Below are 22,742 nucleotides of genomic sequence, written 5' to 3' on the forward strand. Positions count from 1 at the left end.
CAAAGTGCCAAAATTAACACAAAGTGCCAAATTAACCAGAATTTTTTGATACACACATGACGGGTGATCAAATAAGAGTGATTCAGTCATAGCTTCTCTTACTTTCTTCCATCAAGAGGTATTTCAGAATCCAAGTGTGAGTCATATTGCTCAAGGGAAAACCTTGAATCTACTTTAATTTTTTTAAATAAATCATTCTACAATTTCATTTAACTTGTTGTTGTTCAGTCACTAAGTTCTGTCCAACTCTTTGCAACACCATGGACTGAGCACGCCAACCTTTCCGTCCTTCATTATCTCCCAGAGTTTGCTCAAATTTATGTTCATTGAGTTGGTGATGCTATCTAACCATCTCAACTTCTGTCACCCTCTTCTCCTTTTGCCATCAATCTTTCCCAGCATTGGGGTCTTTTCCAATGAGTCAGCTCTTTCTATCACATGGCCAAAGTATTGGAGCTTCAGCATCAGTCCTTCCAGTGAATATTCAGGGTCGATTTCCTTTAGGATTGGTCTCCTTGGTGTCCAAGAGACTTGCAAGAGTCTTCTCCAGCAACACAGTTCAAAAGCATCAATTCTTCAGTGCTCAACCTTCTTTATGGTCCAACTCTCAAACTCTTACATGACTACTGGGAAGACCATAGCTTTGACTAGATGGACCTTTGTTGGCAAAGTGATGTCTCTGCTTTTTTAATGCTGTCTAGGTTTGTCATAGCTTTCCTTCCAAGGAACAAGCGTCTTTTAACATCATGGCTCCAGTCATCATCCATAGTGATTTTGGAGCTTAAGAAAATAAAATAAAATCTATCACTGCTTCTACTTTTTCCCCTTCCATTTGCCATGAAGTGATGGGACTGGATGCCATGATCTTAGTTTTTTGAATGTTTTTTTAATGTTAATTTTTAAGTCAACTTTTTCACTTTCCTCTTTCACCCTCATCAAAAGGCTCTTTATTATCTCTTTGCTTTCTGCCATTAGAGTGGCATCATCTGAGGTTGTTGATATTTCTCCCAGAAGTCTTGATTCCAGCTTGTGATTCATCCAGCATGGCATTTCACATGATGCACACTGCATATAAATTAAACAAATAGGGTGACAATACACAGGGCCATACTTCTTTTCCTATTTTCAAGCAATTAGTTGTTTCATGTACAGTTTTAACTGTTGCTTCTTGACTCCCACACAAGTTTCACAGGAGACAGGTAAGATGGTCTGGTATTACCATCTCTTTACGAACAGTCCACAACTTGTTGTAATCCACAGAGTCAAAGGCTTCCATGTAGTCAATAAAGCAGAAGTAGATGTTTTTCTGGAATTCCCTTGATTTCCATACGATCCAGAGAAGGATGGCAATTTGATCTCTGGTTCCTCTGCCTTTTCTAAACCCAGCTTGTACATCTGGAAGTTCTCAGTTCACATACTGCTCAAGTCTAGTTTGAAGGATTTTGAGCATCACTTTACTAGCATGTGAAATGAGCACAGCTGTCTGGGAGTTTGAACATTCTTTGGCACTGCCCTTCTTTGGGATTGAAATGAAAACTGACTTTTTCCAGTTCTGTGGCCACTGCTGAGTTTTCCAAATTTGTTGACATGTTGGGTGCAGCACTTAAACAGCATCATCTTTTAGGATTTGAAATAGTTCAGCCAGAATTCCATCACCTCCACTAGCTTTGTTTGTAGTGATGCTTCCTAAGGCCCACTTGAATTCACACTTCAGAATGTCTGGCTGTAGGTGAATGACCACACCATTGTGGTTGTCTGGGTCATTAAGACCTTTTATGTATCGTTTTTCTGTGTATTCTTGCCACCTCTTCTTAATGTCGTCTGCCTCTGTTAGATCCTTACCATTTCTGTCCCTTATCATGCCAATCCTTGCATGAAATATTCCCTTGATATCTCAGTTTTCTGGAAGAGATCTTTACTCTTTCCCATTTTATTGTTTTCCTCCTCTTATTTGCACTGTTCATTGAAAAAGGCCTTCTTATCTCTCCTTGCTATTCTCTGGAACTCTGCATTCAGTTGGGTATATCTTTCCCTTTCCCTCTTGTTTTTAGCTTCTCTTCTTTCCTCAGCTATTTGCAAAGCCTCCTCAGGCAACCACTTTGCCTTCTTGCATTTCTTTTTCTTTGGGATGGTTTTGGTCATTGCTTCCTATGCAATGTTATGAACCTTTGCCCATAGTTCTTCAGGCACTCTGTCTACCAGATCTAATCCCTTGAATCTATTTGTCACCTCCAATGTATAATCATAAGGGATTTGATTTAGGTCATATATAAATGGCCTAGTGGTTTTCCCTACTATCTTCAATTTAAGTCTGATTTTTGCAATAAGGAACTGACGGGCTAGGCCACAGTTAGCTCCAGGTCCTGTTTTTGCTGTATAGAACTTCTTGGAAGAGCAGAAGGCAATTACTAATATCTCCAGAAAGAATGAAGCAGCTGGACCAAAGTGGAAACAGTGCTCAGTTGTGGATATGTCTGGTGGTGAAAGTAAAGTCCAATGCTGTAAAGAAAAACACTGCATAGGAATCTGGAATGTCAGGTCCATAGTGAAAACGAAGTCGCTCAGTCGTGTCCGACTCTTTGTGACCCTATGGACCGAAGCCTACCAGACTCCTCCAACCATGGGATTTTCCAGGCAAGAGTACCGGAGTGGGTTGCCATTTCCTTCTCCAGGGGATCTTCCTCACCCAGGGATCAAACCTGGGTCCCCTGCATTGTAAGCACACACTCTTACTGTCTGAGCCACCAGAGAAGTCCATGAATCAAGGTAAATTGAATGTAGTCAAGCAGGAGATGGCAAGAATGAACATCGGTATCTTAGCAATCAGTGAACTAACATGGCTGGGAATGGGTGAATTTAATTCAGATGACTGTATTGTCTACTCCTGTGGGAAAGAATCCCTTGAAAGAAATGGAGTAGCCCTTATACTCAACAAAAGAGTCCAATATGCAGTACTTGGGTGCAGTCTCAAAAATGACAGAATGTTCTCAGTTCGTTTTCAAGGCAAGCTATTCAGCATCACAGTAAAGTCAATGCCCCAACCACTGATGCTGAAGAAGCTGAAGTTGACCAATTCTATGAAGACCTAGAAGACCTTCTAGAAATTACACCAAAAAAAAGACATCCTTTTCATCACAGGGGATTGGAAGGCAAACAAGAAAGTCAAGAGATACTTGGAGTAACACGTAAGTTTGGCCTTGGAGTACAAAATTAAGTAGGGCAGAGGCTAACAGAGTTTTGTTAACAGAACACATTGATCATAACAAACGTCCTCTTTCAGCAATACAAGAGACGACTCTACACATGGATAGCACCAGATGGTCAATACTGAAAGTAGGTTGATTATATTCTTTACCTAACTAGTAGTTAACAATTATCTATGCTTATGAACTACCTTACATCTAAGGCATCATGTTTACAAACCTGCTACCAAAAATTACTGCAAGATGTTTGAAGACAAGGGCTACTTACCTTGCCTTCTAAAGGCAACTGACTCTTACTTTTAAGGAAATTTACTATTTGATAGAGGTAAATTACTGAAATAGGGACCCACTTGAGCTTTTGCTGTGGCACATTATCTGAAAGTATGAGTAGGTTTGATAATATGTAATGCACATGTGCAAGTATTTACTCCACAACATTTTCTGAAAAATTCAAGCAGCATCACCACAAGTAACAATAATGCTATCAAATACTTCCAAACATTCCCCAAAAGTCAGAAGGAGAAACACCATGATACTAAGCCCCAGGTAGGAAGTATCTTTCATGCTGTTAGCATAAGAATCAGTTAGCAGGGAGATGTTACCACTGTTGTAAAACTAAGAAATCACAGAGGTAAATGGATTAGAACATTTGTTGGGGTCCTCAAATAGTGGCAAAACAGGAAGAAGCCAAGCTCTGGCATTCCTAATAAAGGACCATCACACTGAAATGGGGACAACCACTTTTCTAAGGTTAGTGAGCCATGGGCTACAGTAGTTTACTAAGGTCTGACATTAAAGAATGAACAACAAATATACCAGAATTTCTATTTCTGGGAATGGCCCAGAGTCTGGAGCCATATAAAATTATCCCAGGGCTGAGTATCCCCCATTCACTATTAAACACTTATTTTTCTATTACCTTTCAGAGATGCTGGTTCCTATGGCTCAGCCACACTTTTTGATAGCAGATACTAAATTCAAATGTTTCACTGAAGGTGCCGGATGTGACAAGACTCTAAAGGTTCCGGGCCTGCCGCTCTCTAGGTGGTCAGTCTTAGCACAGTTCTCACTGAGTCCCAGTGCAACTGTGTGAGTCATGGAGGCTATTTGGCTTTTCCTGCTCTTGATGAATAGAAAGAGGAAACTGGGTTTAGAAGTTAAAAATATCCATTATAACTTCCCTTTTAGTGACTTTTCTCTGGAGTGAAACAGAATTTCATTCATCAAACATAAATGGAAAATGTGTGCTTCATCAGGTATCCTTACATGTAATAAGTAGCTCCCCTGTTGGGTTGCTCACCAAATAAAATTGGAAATAGCTTATTTCAAACTTTGCTGGATCTTATAGGCCAGTGCTAACAAGTCAGCACTCCTTTCATTATCAATATCTGCCTTTGTGAAATCCCTGCCAGGGCAAGGAAGAATTAGATGTACATATCCCTCATGAATACTTTGGAGGCACACATGTGGCCATTAAATATGGATATTTAGAATACATTAGGACCAAAAGTCAGGCACTGATTAATTAGAATGAGTGCAGACTATATTATTGTGGTGGTAAAATACATATAATGCAAGATTGACCCTTTTAACCATTTTAAGTGTGCGATTCAGTGGCATTAAGTACAGTCACAGTTTTGTGTAACCATCACTATTATCAATTCCAGAACTGTTTCAGCATCTCCCAAAGAAACTCTGTAGCCATTAAACAGAAACTCCTCTTTCTCCCCCACCCCAACTCCTAGTAATCTCTACTTTATTTTATGCCTCTATGAACTTGCCTACTCTATTTACTTCATATAAGGACTATAGGGTTTTAACATCTGTAATTATTCCATACTCCTACTCATCAAAAGGTGAGTCTAATTTCTCTTCTTTTAAATACGAGTCCGTCTTAGTGACTCATTTCCAAATAATAGAATGAGTTTAAAATGGCCTTGAGAAGACCATAATTCAAAAAGATACAAGGACCCAGCTGTTCACAGCAGCACTATATACAATAGCCAGGACATAGAAGCAACCTAAAAGTCCAATGGCAGAGGAATGGATAAAGAAGATGTGGTACATATATACAATGGAATGCTACTCAGTCATTAAAAAGGAACAAAACTGGGTCATTTGTAGAGGCCTGGATGGACCTAGAGACTGTCATACAGACTCAAGTCAGAAAGAGAAAAGCAAATATTGCATATTAACACATATATGTGGAATCTGAAGAAATTGGTATAGACGATCTTATTTACAAAGCAGAAACAGAGACACAGACATAGAGAACAAATGCATGGATACCAAGGAGGAAAGGGGAAGTGGGATGAATTGGGATATTGGGATTGACATATATACACTACCAATATTATGTATAAAATAAATGGGCTTCCCTGGAGGTTCAGATGGTAAAGAATCTCCCTGCAGTGCTGGAGACACAGGTTTGATCCCTGGGTCGGGAAGATTCCCTGGAGAAGGGAATGGCTACCCTCTCCAATATTCTTGCCTGGAGAATCCCATGCACAAAGGAGTCTGGTGGGCTATAGTCCATGGGGTTGCAAACAGTCAGACATGACTGAGTAACTAAGTATACACACACATACATAAAATAGATAACTAATGAGGACCTACTATATAGCACAGGGAACTCTACTCAATGCTCTGTGGTGATAAAAATGGGAAGGAAATCCAAAAATGTGGGGATATATGTATATGTATAACTGATTCACTTTGCTGTACAATAGAAACTAATGCAACATTGAAAAGCAACTATACCCCAATAAAAATTAATTTTAAAAGGGTATCGTTTTCCTGGCTGAAAGTGCATATGACCTCAACATATACACTGACAACAGACTCCATATAAACACTTGTATGCATGTCAGTTCATTGAGGACAAATGTTAATATGTTCAAAAACATTGAGCTGCGTCTGTCTATTTCAGTGTAGGCCTGCCTTTCTGCAAAGAGGTCAGATTCTGCAAATCGGATGTATCATATATAGAAAGTTTATTATTTTTTAAAAGGAGAGATTATCTTTTAATCCTTAATATTAGGATTAAATAGATTTAAAAATAAATAAATCGATTTAAAAGAAAAAGTAAAACAGATACTTTTCAAAAGAATGCAGATTTCGATTTTATTAAAATATGTCTTTACAGGCACTCAGAGACAAAGTTACTGAGTACATTTTCCAGGTAATTCAAAGAATGTGTAAGACACTCATAATTCTTCCTCTAGCTAATTTTACAATATTTTTAATATAGTTGTTTTATAACATGTGAAGAAACCTGTATAAATCTGTCTCTCTCTGATTCTCTTTCCGTCTCTCTTTCATGGTTTTTGAAGATATTCTCCCAGAGATACTTTAAAAAATTTCCTTGACTAAAGAAAACTCCCATGACAATGCAGTCTGTATCTAGACTTACAAAATGTGCAGGTTACTAACAGTTATTTTAGTGAAATTTAGAAATGCTATTGCCCTTAAATTCCAAGAGAACTCATAAAATAGTCATTGTTGTTTAATATTTTTAAGTGAGAGATTTTAAACCTCTTTTATGAAGAGGCAAAGAAACACAAGTTTTTTTTTCAAAAATTTGTATGTGACATAAAGTTAACACTAAATGTTTTTTGAATGAATTAATATGATTTTACAGAACCTGCATGCAAGAGGAGTTTCCTCAGAAAATTAAAACCATAACTACCATATCATCTGGCAATTCCACTTTGGGTGTATATCCAAAAGTAACAAAATCACTATCCCAAAGATAGCTGCACCTCCACATTCATTGCAGTATTATTTACAACAGCCAAGACATGGAAACAACCTGAGTCCACCAATGAAACAATGAATAAAGAAACTGTCAATACTATCCAGTCACAAAAAGCAAGGAGTTCTACCATTTGTGACAATACAGATGGACCTTGAGAACATTATGCTAAGTGAAATAAATCAGAGAAACACAAACACTGTGTGATCCCACTTATATGTGGAATTTAAAAAACAAAAGAGATCAGAGTTGTGGTTGTCATTAAGTGGAAGGTGGTGGATGGCGAAATAGGATGAAGGTGGCCAAAGGTACAAATGTCCATTGAAAAGAGTATATATTTGAATGTTGCTAAGATTTGTGTCTTCCCTGGTGGCTCAGATGGTAAAGAATCCACCTGCAATGCGGGAGACCTGGTTTCGATAGCTGGGTTGGGAAGATCCCGTGGAGGAGGGCGTGGCAACCCACTCCAGTATTCTTGCATGGAGGATCCCCATGGACAGAGGAGCCTGGTGGGCTACAGTCTATGGGGTCACAAAGAGTGACCTTTGTGAGTTGCTCAGACACGACTGAGCAACTAAGCATAGCACAAGGTCTTAACTGTTCTTATCACAAAGAAAAAATTGTATTTATGTGAGGTGATGGATGTTAACTAAACTTGTGGCAATCATTTCATTATATAAACTGGGAAAAATTCAAGAAAACAAAAGTTCAAATCCATGTAGCAATAAGGCAGACCTCTGTTTTCCTAGAAAAAAAGAGAGAGCCCTGTCCATGAGCAAGGGGATCTCAACTCACTGGTCACACTCTATCCAGGATTTTGAGATGAGACAGGACTTAGGTCTTAGAAATGATGAAGAGCTATAGGAAGCATCTCATCCAAGAAATCCATGGTATTACCTTCCTGATTACAAAAAGAAAAAAACCGAATCACTTCATCCTTCACACAGTTACCCAGATCCAATTCATGCCATGGATCCTATCACAAAAAGGGCTCTTTTGCCAACATGTAGACCAACTGCTGATCTGGTTCTTTGATGAGTAAAAACAACCTCTTGAATGTTCAGTCTGTAAAATTAAATCACAACAGCTGGTGACAAGGACAAATGTCCCATGGTAATCTGAACTTTCTTCCAGAATGCAAATTATGTTCAAAATCCATAACGTGCATAAACAAAGTTAGGAAGAAAAGGTGTTATTAAATATAAATCAGGAGTGCCTGTTGAAGGTTATATGGTTTCTTGTTACATAGAAATAGTGCTGAGAGAAACAGAGAATCAACCAGAGAAAAGCTACATGATATACCTATGTTCCCATCAGCGCTCATGATAGCAAATACTGTTTCCTGTTTTCATACTGTGGTTCTTTCCCACCATCCTGGACCATGGGATTATGAAGATCAGAGGCAGTGGAGTGAAATAAAACAACTCTGGACTCTGCAGTCAGACAGATTTGGGTATGAAGGTCAAGTTAACCATTTACTAGATAACCTAGGTCAAATTACACAGCTACGCTGAACCTCAGTTTTCTAATCTATAAAAGAGAGAGATTAATGACTGTCTCATAGATATTTCATATGAAACAAATGAGATTTTCCCTCTCTCTCTGACACACACACCCATACGCACCCAGATATCCACACACACACCCCAAACAATTAATCAACTCCCATTCTGTTAGCTCAGAATCTTATGTGTACTGTATTATGTAAGTTTTTAAATATTTTTTACACATTTACCTTCTCGACTAAACTGAGGGTTCTTTGGGGACAGAGCATATATCTCATTATCTTTCTGTCATGAAGTTTCAGAAAAGTTTTAGCATAGAGAAGGCAGTCAAAAATAAAATTTGCGGGACTTCCCTGATGGTCCAATGGTTAACACTTTGCCTTCCAATGCAGAGGATGCAGGTTCAATCCTTGATCAGGGAGCAAAGATCCCATATGCCCCATGGCCAAGAAACCAGGACATAAACAACATAAGCAATATTATAACAAATTCAATAAAGACTTACATTTTAAAAAATAAATAAATAAATAAAATTTGTTTTTTACTTTGATTTTCTTACATTCCCTGTGTTCATGTCACAACAGCCCTCTTCTCCATTTAAGATAGAAAATGAGAACAAGAGAAAGACATCACCTAAGCCCCAACATTACAATTGTGCACATGCAAGATCGTTTCATTACAAATGATGTTACAATAAGAGACCTGCTATTTCTAGTTTCTACTTTTCCTTGTTTTGTGGTTATGCCTTCCTTCCTAAGAAATAGCATCTTGGTTCTCAGATACTGAGTGAGCCACTGTGAACAGTGAATAGGTATTCTATCGTGTGAATTGAAGAAACAATAGACAAAGAGGAAGAAGTTCTCCTCCCCCATTTCCTGAGATCCAGCATGGAGCAAGACAAAGGGTTTCCTTCTTCAGCATGACCTGACACATAGCTGGCATCAGAGAACTCCAGGTTTGGGCTAAGGCCACTGGAGGAGCAAAGGGGAAGAACGGGTGAAGTGAAGGGGTGCAGGCAGAGAGGAGGTAGAAGTAGTAGTAGGAAGTAGGACTGAACTGACTAACTGAGGGGGAAGTAAGGGCCGATCTGTGCCTAAGTGTAGGTTTAAATGGAGAACCGGAAGCCAGAAGTCAGGGGCGGGGGCGTATAGGAAGGCTACCCCTGACATCTGTCTCCTCTGAAGTGCTGGGATTTTATTTCCCTCACTGAAATGGGCCTCAAAAATTTAGATATGGTTTTTCTCAAACTCTGTAGCTTCTCATTCTAACTCTGCAGTTCACAAAATGGAGCTCCACTTATGGACTGGCATCTTTTAAAGGGTCATAAATATTTTCCTCTCGATATTTTGCATGTAATGTCAATTTATATTTGCATAAAATATATAATCCAATTTCACAAGATTGATATCTCATGATATGTACATAATCTGATAAATGAGGCAGTCTTTAACTCTGATCACCAATGCTAAACAATTTTCAGTTTATTTTCAAATAAAGTTGATTCCCCACTCAGTTTACTACCAACTATGTGACTGTGGACAACACAGTCAAAGTCAAGGTCAATAACAACCTTCTCAAGGTCCTTCAAAACTGACCCCCTCCTCCTGCCACACTCCCATCCCCTGGTACAGCAACATATGATTCCTGGAGGTCCCCAAAATCATACTCATAGCTGTAGTTTCAGAGTCCCTGTACCTCTGGACAAATTGAGTGCACCTTCAAGGCTACCGTCAAAGGCCTTACTCTGAGCACCCTAAGAACATTCAGGAAGGCAAGAACAGAGAATCTTCCCTCTGCTTTGGTTTATCACTTGCCCTCTATAGGAGGGACACTGATTACAAGTGATTGGGTGAATTATTTCAATCTCGCATGTGTGTGGCCCACAGGTTCTTTCCTTCTGCATAAATACATTGTTCACTGATTTAAACCCCATAAACTATGTTCAGTAAGCATGAGGTTGTACTTGACTGGACTCACACAGAGATAAAGAAGACCTAATTCCTGGTCTTACTGAGATCATCATCTAGTAGAAGATGAGAAAACAGAGGAGCAAATGGGGGTGAGTACTATGGTAGAGAAAAGCCAAGGGTGCTGAGAAATGACATGGAAGGAACAAGCCCCAGCAGAGAGGTCAGGAGGAAAGGAGGGAGGGGCTCTGGAGCAGTATCTTCAGGGTGAGGACCCCTGGGGCAGAGGAGCAGGGGGTGGCAACCCCTGGGGCACAGAGAGAGAACACGTGCTCTGGGACCAGAAGCTTTTCCATGAGAACACAGCACATGTGGTAAAAGGAGCAAGATGAGGGTTTTCAGTTTTGTTCTGAAAAACTGAACTCTATTCCATGTACAGCTGGAGATTATCAGGGGTGGTTAGAAGCAGAGAGACCTCTTAGGAGGCTGTTGTTATAAAACATGTGAGAAATGAGGAAAGTCTGAATGAAGCAGTGACAGTGAGGAAGGGAGGGTGGATTCAAGGAAACTGTTTTTTAAGTTCCCTCTGGGGATTTCCCTGGCAGTCCAGTAGTTAGGACTCAGTGCTTTTGCTGCCGTGGTTCTGGGTTCAATCCCTGGTTCCTGGTCAGGTAACTAAGATCATGTAAGCCACACAGTGTGGCCAAAGAATAACAACAACAACAAAGGTCATAATAGTTCTCTCTCTCTCTCTCTCTCTTTTTTTTGGATGTGCAACATGTGGATCCTAGTTCCCTGGCTAGGAATTGAACCTGTGCCTCTTGCAGTAGAAGTACAGAACCTTAACCACTGGACCACCAGGGAAGTCTCTTCTCTGTATAACTTAATGACAGGTGAATGTGGGGACTAAGAGAGACCCAAGTCAAGGGTGACCTCTTTGTTTCTGACCTAAATACTTGTTACTACTGAGCTAGAGAAAGAAGGGTGGATTCAGGGGGTGAGAGAGGGAAAGATGATGAGTTTAGTTTGGGACATGTTTGCGGTCTTGTGGAGCATCCAAGGAAGAATTTCCCAATGACACATGACTATAGATATCTGGCATATAGTAGAGACTATGGGACTGAAGACGAGAAAATGGGAAATGTTGTCATGTATGGGGCTGCTGAGTGTTGTTTACAAGCAAAAGAAGGATATATAGAATAAGAAGTCGATAGTATACATTATGACTATGTTGGAAATCTATTACAAGATAATCAGAAGCAGGAATCCTAAACTTTGATGTGCCACCTTATTCCCAAGCTCTACTCTTTACCTTCAAACTCCTATGATGAATTCCTCAAGGAAAGACAAGCTTAAGGATCAACAACCAGGCTAACATGTATTCTTTCTCACTGTAACCCTCTACCACTGTGCCTTCACCAGTGTAGAAAGCCCTGGGGTGAGCAAGACTGGACCATCCATGCTCTAAAATCAGAGGCAGATGCAAAGGACCTACAACACATATAGTAAGCTAGTAGGCTGCTCAGGCCATTTGCCCTATACTGAAACACAGGTCATCTGACCACTCTGGTATCAAGGAAAACTGTGTCAAAGGAAAGGCAGACTGAGGCCAACAAGAAGACAAAGCAAGGGGTTTTGCAATGGCCTAGAATAGAGACTGCTTAATCCAGACACCAAGGTATTCACAGGACTAAGGTATTTCCCCAGCAGTAATGGCTCCAAACCCATATTGTTCCCAGTTTCATGGGAGGAAGAGAGGGATTGACTCAGGGTAATAATCAGGAGATAGATAGAGAGTGAGAGAATCTCCTGCACCTGGTTCTAATAAATGTGCTGCCCTTGATCCCACTTAATCATCCCTCTTCCTTGGGGATGAAGTTAGGAGTCAGAAGTTACTAAGACTTGCCAAGAGCTCCCATTGAACCCTAAAGGCCAAACAAAGGACCTTGATAAATATCTAAATTTTAGGGACTGACAAAACAAAGAGGAACTTTTAAGGAGGTGCCTCAAAAAGAAGGAAAAGTAGAAGAGAGAGCACATTTCTAGAAATGATGGAAAGGTAGAATTTAGAAAGGACAAGCAGTCAAGAGTGTAAAATGCAACTGGACGTAACAACCAGGGATCATAAGTGGCTTCAGCGACAATGGTTTTCAGTGGAGTAAAGGTCCAGAACCTCTGACGGTGGCATATAGGAATGCATACGATTCTTATATATGCAAGATCTGCATGGGTTAGAGCCTGAACTGAGAATTCCAATTTTACATGACAGCTAGCCACCAGTCCTTGGAACTGGCTAATGGCCAAGTTATAACAGAATTCTTAGCTAAGTTAGAGGGTACCTCGATAACAGAGTCTTTGTTAGTTAGCGCCCAGATGGCTCACTTGAGTTTCTGACCACCAGATGGTGAAGTATCACAAGAGTGTTCTAGTTTTTGATGAGCTGTGAACCTAGACATTCTCCTTTCCTGCTCACCATTTGGACAAATGTGGGTTAGTGTTTCTTTCAGAGCTGTAGATGAATAAACTTTTTTATCCTAAGTTTCCTTCTAAACAAAGATGAGAAGATAAAAGAAGGGTTTATGGGACATCAAACTCAACATATTCAAAACTGAACACACACACATGCACCAGCAAAGAGACAGAAAGAGCCAGAGAAAGAACAAATTACACCATCTGGTATTAGATTAAAATAAAATACCTACAGTAAAGTTAGACTAGTATTAATTTTGTTGGATGATTGGAGTCCTAGATTCAAGTCCCAGCTGTGCCACCGACCAGCTACAGATCTTGGGCAAGTCACTTAATCTCTCTTAGTTTCAGCTTCCTTTTTGGTGAAATGGGCTGATAATAATGACACCTAACTCATAGAATTGTAAGAATTCAGTATAAGAACACATACACATAGTATGACTCCTGGTGCAAAGTAAAGGCTCAATAAATGTTATCTACTCTAATAACTATGGGCTTCCCAGGTGGCTCAGTGGGCAAAGAAACCACCAGCAATGCAGGAGATGCAGGTGTGATCCCTGGGTTGGGAAGATCCCCTGGAGGAGGGCATGGCACCCTACTCTAGTATTCTTGCCTGGAGAATCCCATGGACAGAGGAGCCTGGTGGGTTATAGGCCACAGGGTTGCCAAGAGTCAGACACTACTGAAGCGACTGAGCATGCACACACTAATTATTATGGAACTTCAGAATCTGGCTGGGCCTCCAGTAGATCATTATGGACCTCCATACTAATTATAGAATATGTACTATTCAAGATCATTCGCATTCACAGAACACATATAACATAAACACCTATACATATGCATATACATATGTGCCTCCAAAAAGGCAGTCTCCACATTATAAAGAGCTTCAATCTAAAAATATATTGATAAGAACGTTCTTTGATCCTAGAAATGTTTCCCCCTCACAGAAACACTGACTATAATAAAAATATTCACAGAATTCTAGGACCCAAATTAACTTTATAAATGATGATACTTAGGAAAATTTGATATAGTGAAGCGAAGCTTCAGGGGAATAAGTGGATACTGAGAATATACTGGTCCAAGATCTATTCTAGTTCCCTCCTATTTAGCAAGAGACTGGAGAGTTGAAAATTATGGGGGGGAGGGGTAATCCAAGACACTCTTGTAATTAGGGTTCCAGGCAAGACTTAGTTCTTTGTTTCCACCAATAAGATGAATTTAACAGCAAATTTTTATTTTGAATACTGAGTTACATGAGGAGAGAAGCAGAATGCAGAGCATCCCACTTTCTATGTGGCTCCTGAATTTGGTTCTTCCTGGCTCAGAGTGCACTGTTGCTTTCCTGAGAGCTGAGGGCAGCAGCAGAAACAGCCTTCTGGGAGCAATGGCTTCCTTTTTATTGGCTTCCTACAGAGGGGATGGTGGCTTCTTTGACTGAGTACAGCAGATGGGCTCTGGAAGCTTGTGTCTAGGTCAGCCTTCTAGTCAAGCTCTTCCAAGTTTTGAAGCACCTAAACCCCTAAATAAAATCTGTATCTACAGATGTAGAATCTAGAGAAATGGTACAGATGAACCTATTGCAGGGCAGGAATAGAGAGGCCGATGTAGAGAATGGACAGGCAGACATGGGAGGGTGGTGAATTGGGAGAAGGGAGTTGACATATGCGCAGTGCCATGTGCAAAACAGACAGCTGGTGGGAACCTGCCAGATACTGCAGGGAGTTCAGCTCAGTGGTCTGTGGTGACCTGGGTGAGTGGGACGGGCAGGGGGAGGAGGTGGGCGAGAGGCCCACAGGGAGCAGCTATATGTATACATACAGCTGATTCACTTCATTGTACAGCAGAAAGTGACACATTATAAAGCAGCTACAGCCCAGTTTTTTAAAAAGTTCTTCATCTACTTAAACTAGCTATAACTGAGGTTTCTGTCTTCAGTGGAACCCTCCTTGAACAAGAGAGATGAGCAACGCAAATGCAGCTTTGGACCAGGGTTCAGGCAATGTTCATGCAAATCAGACTTGCTGAGATCCCTGCATTCGAGTTACCTGTGCTGATTCCCATTGCTGAACTCTCTTCACTTAAGAACCAATAGAAATCAAGGATATTTGCATTAAAAAAACCACACATGGGGTTAGGGTGGAGGAATGGAGAAGGTGGAAAAACAGAGATATTCCAGAGATAGAAAAAGAGGTAGTTGTATGTATTGTGTGTTAGTTTCTCAGTCATGTCTGACTCTTTGCAACCCCATGGACTGTAGCCCACCAGGGTCCTCTGTCCATAGGATTTTCCTGGCAAGAATATTGGAGTGGGTTGCCATTTTCTCCTCCAGGGGATCTTCCCAACCCAGGAATTGAACATGGGTCTGCCACATTGCAAACATATTCTTAACTGTCTGAGCCATCAAGGAAGCTCAGTTGTATGTGTTGGTTGCAAGTAATGTAGCTATTTGAAAGATAGGCACCACCTATAATGGAAATATTTAAGAAACCCCTTTGGAAAAGCCAAGCTTTTTGGATTCTACCCCAAATTAACTCATTCAGAACCTATGCAAGGTGACACCTAGGAACCTGGCAACAGTGATGGGGAGTGAGGTTTAAGAATCAATACCATATCACAAGCATGCTAACAAGAGTCAGTGTCAAAGTTTTTGCAATATTCACTTTCAGAAATAATTTAGAACCTGGAAGGAGAAAGATCACTTTATCTTGGACACATATTTCCTTTTGGCTTAGAGTTACTGATGTTAGAAGGAGCAGGACTTGCTGTCAGGTAACATCTCCCCATTCAAAGTGACAGGAACCCTAGTGTGTGCTGGACAGCCTGAGGGCTGTGGATGTCTCACCTGATAGGAACCACTGACTTAAGGAGAAATTTAACAGCATCCTCTGATGATTCAGCCCTCTCTGCCTGATCAGTGGTTCTAGATAAGCACCATGGGGATGTTTTGCATTTATGGTTATTGAGGAAAGATATTTTCCAAGTTGTTGAATTGGTGCTAACCACCTAGCCACACTGTGCTGAGCACTGGCTTTGAATTAGCCCATTTAAACAACAAAGCACAGTAAATGTGGGTAATCACTCAATATAGTCAACACTGATAACATAAAAATCAAAAATCTAAAAGTCAGCAAACTGCTATATTCAAATGAATACAAGCTACATGTTTTCCCTTTGTGGATGTGAGAACTGTGCTCAATCCTTCAAACATTTCAAGAGCTGACCTGCCACCAAACCCCACAGAGGACTTCACCACCTGGGGCTTGAAGTTACCTCCACTTTCTTGTCTATATGCTTTTCAATCTTCATTAAAAGCAGGAGCTGGATAACAGGCCTCTTCCTTTTGGCATTTAGAAAGACCTCTGCTTCCATGTTCTTTTTTAAATGTATAAATAAACCTTTATTTCATTAAAGTACTCCCCAATTTTTTTCCAACTCAAAATGGGCCTTCCTAAGTATGATTTTTTTTTTTTTAATGTATTGGAGCACAGTTGATTTACAATGTTGTGCTAGTTTCAGGTGTATAATAAAGTGACTCAGTTATACATATACCTGAGTCCACTCTTTTTGAGATTATTTTCCCTTGTAGGTCATTACAGAGTGTTGAGTAGAATTCCCTGTGCTATCCAGTATCCAAGCAACAATACACCAAAAAAACTGGACAAGCTAGAAGAAGTGGACAAATTCTTAGAACATTACAAAGTTCTAAGACTGAACCAGGAAGAAATAGAAAATATGAACAGATCAATCACAAGTACTGAAACTGAAGCTGCAATTTAAGAACGTCCAAGGAACAGAAGTCCAAGATTAGATGGTTTCACAGGCAAATTCTATCAAATACTTAGAGAAGAGCTAACACCTATCCTTCCTAAACTATTCCAAAAAAATTGCAGAGGAAGGAACATTCTCAAGTTCATTATGCAAGGCTGCTCTCACCCTGATACCAAAACCTCACAAAAATATCACAGAAAAAAGAAAATTACAAGCCAGTATCACTGATGAACATAGACACAAAAATCCTTAACAAAATACTAGCAAACAAAATCCAACAACACATCAAAATATACCATGATCAAATGGGACTTATTTCAGGGATGCAAAGATTCTTCAATATACATATATCAATCAGTGTGATACACTACATTAACAAACTGAAGAATAAAAACCATATGATCATTTCTTTTCTTCTTATAAGAGAAACATATGTCAAAAGCTAAGGAAAACTGGAAAAGTAGAATATACTCATCGTATTACCTTCCTCCCACTTCCAGTGTTGAAACCATTTGCTATTTTGAACAAATACTAAGAAAATAGGCTGATGGGATAATTTCAACTAGTAATATAAAGGGAAAGAAAGTGATATGTTTTGAGCTTTTTCTGAATGCTATGCACTACGGTAGGGAATTATACATATCACACAGAACAGAATCTAAGGGAAGACCAACAACTTGCCAGGGGGCACATAAGATGTCAAATCAGGATTAGGGCCATGCCTCTCTGGACCCTTTCCCCACAAACTTGCTGATTATTGTTTAAAGAAAAAAATAAAAGAGTGTTTATTTAGCATACTTCATTTAGAAATACAGATATCCAGGTCCACTCACATATCTTTAAATGACTCAATTTCATTCCTTTTTATGGCTAAGTAATATTCCACTGAATATATATACCAACCTTCTTTATCCATTCCTCTGTTGATGGATATTTAGGTTGCTTCTATGTTCTGACTACTGTAAATAGCGCTGCAATGAATATTGGGGTGCATGTATCTTTTTGAATTATGCACCCAGAGACTGTCACACAGAGTGGAATAAGTCCAAAAGAGAAAAATAAATATTGTATATCAATGTATATATGTGGGACCTGGGAAGATGGTATAGATGATCTTATTTGCAAAGCAGATTTGGAGACACAGACACAGAGAATAAACATGTGGACACCAGGGGGCAAAGGAGGGTGGGATGAACTGGGAGATTGGGATTGACATATATACACTGCTATGTATAAAATAAATAATTAATGAGAACCTACTATATTAGGTTTCCTACTGTGTGAGGAAACTACTTGGTTTTCTGTGATGACCTAAATGGGAAGAAAATCCAAGAAAGAGGGAATATATATATACCGCTGATTCACTTTGCTGTACGGTAGAAACTAACACAGCACTGTTAAGCAACTATACTCCAGCAAAAATTAATTTTAAAAACACAAGAAAAAAAGAATACATGCAAATTAGATCTGTTCTTTTTTTTGTAATTTACTTATTTTTAATTGGAGGATAATTGCTTTATAATATTGTGTTGGTTTCTGCCATACATCAACCTGAATCAGCCGTAGATATACATATGTCTCCTTCCTCTTAAACCTCCCTCTCAACCTCCCACCCCATCTCACCCCATCCCCGCTCCAGGTTGTCACAGAGCACCAGTCTGAGCTCCCTGAGTCATATAGCAAATTCCCACTGGCTATCTATTTTACATATAGTAGCGTATATGTCCCCATGCTACCCTCTCAATTAATCTCACCCTCTCCTTCCTCCACTGTGTCCACAGGCCTGTTTTCTACATCTGTGTCTCCATTCAGTTCAGTTTAGTCACTCAGTAGTGTCCAATTCTCTGTGACTCCATGGACTACAGCATGCCAGGCGTCCTTGTCCATCACCAACTTCTGGAACTTGCTCAAACTCATGTCCATCAAGTTAGTGATGCCATCCAATCATCTCATCTCATCTCATCCTCTGTCATCCCATTCTCCTCCTGCCTTCAATCTTTCCCAGCATCAGAGTCTTTTCTAATGTATCAGTTCTTCGCATCAGGTGGCCAAAGTATTGGAGCTTCATCTTCAGCATCAGTCCTTCCAATGAATATTCAGGACTGATTTCCTTTAGGATTGACTGGTTTGATCTCCTTGCAGTCCAAGAGACTCTCAAGAGTCTTCTCTAACACCACAGTTCAAAAGCATCAATTCTTCAGTGCTCAGCTTTCTTTATGGTCCAACTCTGTATGGTCCAATCCATACATGACTATGGGAAAAACCATAGCTTTGACTAGATGAACCTTTGTCAGCAAAGTAATATCTTTGCTTTTTAATATGTTGTCTAGGTTGGTTGTAGCTTTTCTTCCAAGGAGTAAGCATCTTTTCATTTCATGGCTGCAATCACCATCTGCAGAGATTTTGAAGCCCAAGAAAATAAAGTCTGTCACTGTTTCCATTGTTTCCCCATCTATTTACCATGAAGTGATGGGGCTGGATGCCATGATCTTAGTTTTTTGAAGGTTGAGTTTTAAGCCAGCTCCATTGCTGTCTTAAATGTCTCCATTGCTGCCTCCATTGCCTCCAATGTCTCCATTTCTGCCCTGCAAATAGGTTCATCAGTACCTGTTCTTTACTGAATATTGGGGGAAAATAACATATTCCCAGAAGGGAGCTGAAAATAGTTGCATCCCTCAAATTTTAAGAGTGTCTTGGGAGGCAGGAAAATGACACAGAGCCTAAGGAACTGCCCCAATGGAGCAAGGATGCCAGAAAGTGGACCAGAACATTTAGGAAGAGAAGTATTATTTTGACCACTAGGTGGTTGAGTGACACAGGGGTGCAGAGAAGAGTCTGAAAGGATCAGAGCTGGGCCCAAGTAGCCCCCCATGCTTTTAATTCTGTGCCCTTTGGCCAAGTTGCTTTACTTATTTTATTACTTAAAAAAAGATATTAATATGTACATTACAGAATGTGAACTTTCTTTTATAATTATTTTTATTGGAGTATAGTTGATTTACAGTGTCACATTAGCTTCTTCTGTACAGCAGAGTCAATCAGTTATACATACACATAATATCCACTACATTTTAGATTCTTTTCCCATATAGGCCATTAAAGAATAAAGAGTAGAATTCCCTGTGCTATACAGTAGGTCCTTGGGGCTTCCCCATGAGTCAGTGGTAAAGAATCTGCCTGCAATGCAGGAGCCACAGAAGATGTGGGCTCGATTCCTGAGTCAGGAAGATCCCCTGGAGGAGGACATGGCAACCTACTCCAGTATTCTTGCCTGGAGAGTCCCATGGACAGAGGAGACTGGCGGGTTCTCGTTCTCGGTCCATAGGATCACAGAGTCGGACGCGACTGAAGCGACTGAGCGCACACACACGCATACAGTAGGTCCTTATCAGTTATCTATTTTGTATATAGTAGCGTGTATGACGCAGAAGACGCAGGCTCAATCCTTAGGTCAGAAGATCCCCTGGAGGAGGGCATGGCAACCCACTCCAGTATTCTTATCTGGAGAATCCCATGGACAGAGGAGCCTGGTGAGCTGCCGTCCATAGGGTTAGAAAGTGTTGGACACACCCAGAGTGACTGAGCATGTATGTCAGTCCCTTCCCAAGCTTCCAATTTATCCCTCACTCCTTTCCCCCTTGGTAACTATAAGTTTGTTTTTTTATAACTGTGACTCTTTTTCTGTTTTGGAAATAAATTCAATTAAAAAAAAAAAGTGAAGTACTCAGTAAATGGTGTTTCATCACTCTTAATAGTAAATGTTCATAAAAAAAGACAAATTGTTTACCTATGCTTTACATAGGCCCCTGACACTTCTTCAACATGAATAAAAGTTAGCTTCTGGTTTGAACCTGCTATTCAGCCTGGTTCTGCCCCTCCACTAGAGCTATACTGTGTTCATGTGTGTCTGACTTATAGCACATAACTTAACCTACTCCACTAACTGGAGGGAATTCATTGCAAGAGCTTGTAGCAGAGCTCCTTCTGGAGAGAAAACTGTCTTTGTTTAGAAGAATATGCTAATAAGTTATTTGGGTAGAAAAGGTGAGATCCTGGGAGACATAGTTAAGAAGCAGGCAGCAAACACAGCCTTAGATGAATAGCTGAGGGATTCTGAATGGAGGGATGATGAGAAGGAAGGGAGGCGGAGAGATGGGAGAGGAGAAGGAGCTGACAGTGAGAGAGACCAGAGGTGGTAGAGGAACGCAGTCAAGAGGAACTTCCTGGTGGCAAAGTGGTTTAATAATGTTTAAGAACAAGGATGCCTCCTATTCTTCTTAAGCATTTTACTGGGATATCAACACTCCCCTGCCTCTCACAGTTCTTCATTATGGAATGGTGCCATGCAGGAGTGAACAGGGATGACTTGGGGATGCTAGCTAAGAAAAAAGGATTGAGTTCCCCCTCAGGGTCAGCATGGAGAACAGAGAACAAGACAGCCGGTGGAAAGATGAGGGAGGTCAAGAGTTTACCAGAAAAACCACCCATGAGAATCAGGTCAAGGTTGGGCAGAAATCTGGGGGGTGGCATTGGAACCTTCCAGGAGATATGAAACAGGGGACTGAGACCATTTTAGTTAAATCTCAAAGGACAGGGTGACCTCAGAGACAAGGGTGACCTCAGCTAACATCTGAGTCACATTAGCATTTCCAGATCAGGAGGAGGAAGAGATAAGAAAGCACGATGATAAGTGGGATTCTAGAGAGCAGTGATTTTCACAGCTTGTTTGTATTTTATGGAGACACTTTTCCTTCAGATAAAATATTTGGAAGTCCAGTGTGAAAACAGGGAAAAGATGATCTGTTCAGCTTGATGGTGTGTGTGTGTACATGCATTTGGTGTGTGTGTGTGTGTGAAAGAGACAAAGAAGAAAGTGTGGAGAGACAGAGCCATCTCCACTTGCTTCCTCCTCTCTCCACTTCGTTCTCACACATATAGCAGTTCTTCTTGTGGTTGGGGTCTAACCATCATGGTTTTAAAACCACATATAATATAAAGGTACATCTGGCTATTTTTAAAAGAAGAAGCACATTAGGTAAGCACATAGGTCTCAACTCATTGCCTTGACTCCCTGTGTGGGTCTACACAAATTACCTTACCACTCTTGTTCTTCATCTCAAGACTGGGTATTTAAAAGACCTCCCAGGATGATAATTAAATGCAAAATTATACATGAAGTATTCTAAAAAGTGCTTAACCCATTACTGTTACTGTAATAGTATTCCTTTGCACAGGAATAATAAGCAGATAGTTTATTAAGCAATTTCCAGGTTGGCAATTACCGCAAAGAGATCTTGGTGGAGAGAGGGGAGGATGCTCCACAGCAAAAGGAAGCTACTTGGGAGACATGACAGGAGTGGAGAGTTCTGGGGCAGGCTCAGACCAAGGGGAGAGTGAGGGAGGTTCCAAGGGGAAGGAAGGTTCTCCATCCCAGAAGAGTTACCACCAACACCTCTCCAAGCCAGAGGGTGTCTGACTTACAACACACAATCTAAGTTACTCCACAAACTGGTCAACTCAGGTCCACTGGATTGGTTTACTACGAACCACAGGCTGACTCTTCTGAGCATGTTAAAGGACTTTTAACTACCATTAGCAGAAACAAACTGACTAAAATAAAAAAATCCAGTGTTCAGTGGGACATGGTATCTTGAGACTGAAGGCAGAACAAAATATCAGTAAGAAAAAATACTTATGGCTCTACTGCTCCAGCCTCATTCTAAAATGAGGAAATGGCAATTATCAGGAATTTAAAAGTTCCTTACCAAACATAATTTTCTTCTATGCTACCCCACCAAATTTTTGATTACATACTGGGATGTGTGCGTGTGTGTGCATTCCCAAAACTTAGAAGACACATATTATCTGAGTAAATAATCTAACAAAGTCCAAAAGCTGAAATAGTGCATATTTTCTACAAAAAAAAAAAAATCTTGGAATTGTATTGCTTTTAATAAAATTTATTAACTTAATCATTTTCTATAAAAGGAGATGTTAAAAAGTAGAGGGAGTATAAAAATGATTTGTGCAGGCTCATAAAACAATAAATTGTACTTTGTAGAATGCAGAAAATGAGAGAGAAATTTAACTCTCTTCTGTTTACAGTAGCCATGTGAAGTCCAGGGCA

The 22,742-nt window shown here is 40.2% G+C and overlaps 1 protein-coding gene across 2 annotated transcripts in view; it reads right to left on the minus strand.

Annotated features, from left to right (window-relative positions):
* Nucleotides 1–22,742, minus strand: part of SUGCT (succinyl-CoA:glutarate-CoA transferase) — a 734,496-nt gene that overhangs the window by 223,683 nt on the left and 488,071 nt on the right. The gene's annotated exons all lie outside the window — the stretch shown is intronic.

This window comes from Cervus elaphus, chromosome 18 (assembly GCF_910594005.1).
Source record: "Cervus elaphus chromosome 18, mCerEla1.1, whole genome shotgun sequence".
Lineage (NCBI taxonomy): Eukaryota > Metazoa > Chordata > Mammalia > Artiodactyla > Cervidae > Cervus > Cervus elaphus.